At 55.7% G+C, this 3,560-nt stretch overlaps 1 protein-coding gene and 1 long non-coding RNA gene across 5 annotated transcripts in view; both read left to right on the forward strand.

Moving 5' to 3' along the window:
* The first annotated feature begins 305 nt into the window (after positions 1-305).
* Positions 306-2,155, forward strand: LOC107206596. Its single transcript, XR_001522458.2, has 2 exons — positions 306-1,704; positions 1,793-2,155. It is a non-coding gene; the product is annotated as an uncharacterized LOC107206596 (long non-coding RNA).
* Positions 2,156-2,722: 567 nt separating this feature from the next.
* The window catches only part of ATAD1 (ATPase family AAA domain containing 1), a 13,741-nt gene continuing 12,903 nt past the window's right edge, over positions 2,723-3,560 (forward strand). Inside the window, exon 1 of one of the 4 annotated variants that reach the window (XM_015633794.3) lies at positions 2,723-2,879. The gene's annotated coding sequence lies outside the window, so the exon portion shown is untranslated. Of the gene's footprint in view, positions 2,880-2,942; positions 3,238-3,560 lie in introns of those variants that run through there. The other 3 variants (XM_015633796.3, XM_015633793.3, XM_015633795.3) reach the window with 3 other exon arrangements.

Here is a 3,560-nt window from a genome sequence, read left to right on the forward strand (position 1 = left end):
CGGCGCCTCCCCCGCGGGCGGAAGTGGCCGTGAGGGGCCGTGAGGGGCCGTGAGGGGCCCGCGCGGTCCTGGGGCCCCCCGAGCCCCTCAGAGCCCCTCAAAGCCCCCGGGACTCCGGCTCGCCAGCCTCTCCTCCTTCCTCAGCCGAGCTGGGCGGGAAGAAGCAAGGGACAGAACGAGCTCGGTGCGGCCCCGCGGGGAAAAGGAAGGGGCGGGGGGGCGGTCAGCCCGGCGTCTTGAGGGAGCTCGCCTTCCTCCCCTCACGCCCCCCGGGGCCGGCGTGGAGCGGAGAAGCCGCGGTGAGCGAGCGCCTGTCGCCCCCTGCAGCCACCGGGAAGGGGGCTTTGGGCCACCTGCTGCCCTCGGAATCGCAGAATCATTAGGGTTGGGAAAGCTCTCCAGGATCATCGACTCCAAGCTGTGCCCGATGCCCACCTTGTCCCCAGCCCAGAGCACTGAGTGCCACGTCCTACCCTTCCTTGGACACCTCCAGGCATGGGGACTCCCTGGGCAGCCCCTGCCAAGGCCTGAGCACCCATTCCATGAAGAAATTCCTTCTGATGTCCTCGGGGTAGCCAAGCTCGGGGACGGGGACATGACAGTCCCCCCAGGTCAGGCCGTCTGGCCCAGCAGCCCGTGGTATTTCCATGGAGCTTTCTGTCCCACTCTGTTCTGCTTCCCACACTGATCATAATTACCCTGGCAGGGAGAAAGTCCCGTTTGTAAATCTCTAAATCACTTTTTGTAACTCTTTAAAACATTAGGAGATAAAGCCCATTGTACAAGGCTCTTCTTACTCTAGTAAGTTTCTGGGAATTAGCAGCGTTCATGTTTTGCAGGAAAACGACCTTTATGGGCTCCAAATAAAGTGGAACATCAGGTGGAGGGATTTCCCAGGCTGCTGCAGCCTCCAACCTTTGCAAATACTCTATTATATAATTCCTTTCAGAAACGTATCAAGTTGCATCTTGAGATGTTTTGCCACCACTATTCCCACTGCGAAGCTGTTCCCAGAACCTTCTCCTGATTTTCGAATATATTCGGGACTGGTCTGCATCCATTTATCCTTGTGCCAACACTGGCCTCAAAGAGAACTTTGTGCTCTCCCAGGCACAGGGGTCCCTCTCGGCCCCCTTGATTTCCTCACTCCCCCTTTCCTCCAGCTGCAAACCCCAAACCGATAAAACTGTGGCTGCCCCTGGATCCTGGGAAGTGTCCAAGGCCAGATGGGAGCAACCTGGGATATTGAGGAAGGTGTCCCTGCCCGTGGCACGGGGAGGAATGAGCTGGATTGAGGTTCCCAGCCATCCCAACTCATTCTATGTCCGATTTTTAATTCATGTTTCCACCTCCTGGATCTGTCTTTATGTGGGACGTGCTCCCCATGATCCAAAGCATGCCAAGAGCTTGGGGACAGAGCTGCCACAAAACCACCTTTTCCCTCCAGTATAACCCCATTTATTCTCCACCCACTGGAGTTGTGAATGGAAAGCCCACCTGAACATTGGGAAGGAATCCCAAATTCAGGCACAATCCTGATCACAATCCCTCAATATTTGGATAAACAGGACCCCATTCCAATCCACACCCTCTGCATGGCCACGACCCTGGCTGGCTTCTGAAACGCTGCACTTCCCCACATCTTTAAAAAGTATTTTTCCATGGGAGTTTTTTCAGAGGTTGCCACCACAGCAGCGATAAAACGTAGGTTTTGAGCTGCTTTTCCTCGTGTGTGTGTGTGTGTTTGCATTTCTCCTTAATTGCAGCAAAACAGATGTCCCTTTATTTTCAGGAGTGGGAAGAAAACCAGAAGGGTCCCAAGTATTTTCCTCCAGGAATGAACGAACACAATGGTGAACATGAACTGAAAAACAAAAACCTCTAGAAGATTATAATCTTTTTTACCATCAAAGCCTGCAGGAGCAGCATGAAAGGGAGGACTTGCCTGATCAAATCAAAATAATTTCTTCCATGAAGAAATTCCTGCTGATGTCCCACCTGAACCTCCCCTGGCACAGCCTGAGGCCATTTCCTCTTGTCCTGTTGCTGGAAAATCTTGGCTCTAGAGCACAAGGGCTGAAGAGAAATTGCCAAAACTTTGAGTTAATTATGGCTGTTAGACAATAAATGTTGTCATTTTCACCTTTCTTCTGCACATTCTTCTCTCACTGTGTACATGTTGTAAATACGTTAGGTATGTTTTATATCTGCTATGTACACATATGTATGTAGAAATTATATCTCTATCTATATAAAATATGTGTATATATGCATGTTTTATATATGTATTATATTTATGCATACATTACATATATTTATTTTCGTATTTCTCTTAACGCGTTGCATATGTTACGTTCTCTGAATTTTACGCGTTAGTGGCGATAGAGCGGCGTTCCCGTTGTCATTACACGCTGTAAGCGGGAGCCGCGGCCCGGGGGGTGCCGGTGAAACCGCGCTGGACACTCCGTTCCGCTAACGCCGATCCCGGCCCTTCCCGGCTCATCCCGGCCCTTCCCGGCTCATCCCGGCCCTTCCCGGCTCATCCCGGCCCTTCCCGGCTCATCCCGGCCCTTCCCGGCTCATCCCGGCCCTTCCCGGCTCATCCCGGCCCTTCCCGGCTCATCCCGGCCCTTCCCAGCCTGGAGCTGCCCCGCATCCGGTGGGCGGAACCTTCGCGCGGGGCGCCGCCGGCCGGAACCTTTGGGCGGGGCAGCGAGCGCCGCACGGACGGAGGAAGTGCCGGACGCGCCGCTGCCGGGCCCTCGCTGCTGCCGCCGGCTTTTGCTCCGCTTCTTCCTACTGCTCTTCCTCCTCCTCTCCTTCCTCCTCCTGCTGCTCGTCCCGCCCCTTGCCCCGGAGTTCCGGAGAGCCGCCGCACGGTGAGTGACCCGGCGGGACAGAGGCAGAGCGGCCCCGCCGCGCCGCACCTGCCGGGCGGCGGGAAGGTCACGGGCGGCGCGGCCCGGCCCTGCCCGGGACAGCCGTGACGGGGCTGCCCGGCACCGGGGGCAATCCCCGCGCTGGGACGGGCCCTGCGGGGCTCCCCGGGCCCGGGGCAGGCCAGAGTTTCCCGGCAGTGCCTCGATTTGCCCTCGGAGCGGAACAGGAGCCAGCGCCGCTGCCGCTTTTGGTTTCCCTTTTGCGCCTGTACGGAGAGAGCGGAGCCGCAGCGGGCCCGGAGTGAAGAGTCCTCGCCTCAGGGAAAGAAACGCTGAGTTCCTACAGGTTTTAGCGTTTGTGAGTTATTAGGACTTTGCCCAGCGAGATTATGCTTCAATTTCTCTCGTGTTCATGCTTTTCCTTTCGGTTGGCCCTCAGGGCATAGGTTGCATAAGAAGGAGATTTCTGCACGGGGTTCTTGGGGAGGTTTTTTCCTTGTTCGGTGACTACAGAGCCCCTTTATTTTAATAAGTCAGGTTGACGAGGACATGCAGAAATCCTGCAGCTCCGGAGGACTTCCTTAGATCCTTTACATCCTTTAGCAGGCATCCATGAATAATTTGGCTCCAGGGTTGCCTGGGAAGGGGAATCCAGGGATGATTTGGCTGTGGGTGCTCCAG

The sequence above is a fragment of the Parus major genome, chromosome 6 (genome assembly GCF_001522545.3).
Source record: "Parus major isolate Abel chromosome 6, Parus_major1.1, whole genome shotgun sequence".
In the NCBI taxonomy this organism is placed as follows: domain Eukaryota; kingdom Metazoa; phylum Chordata; class Aves; order Passeriformes; family Paridae; genus Parus; species Parus major.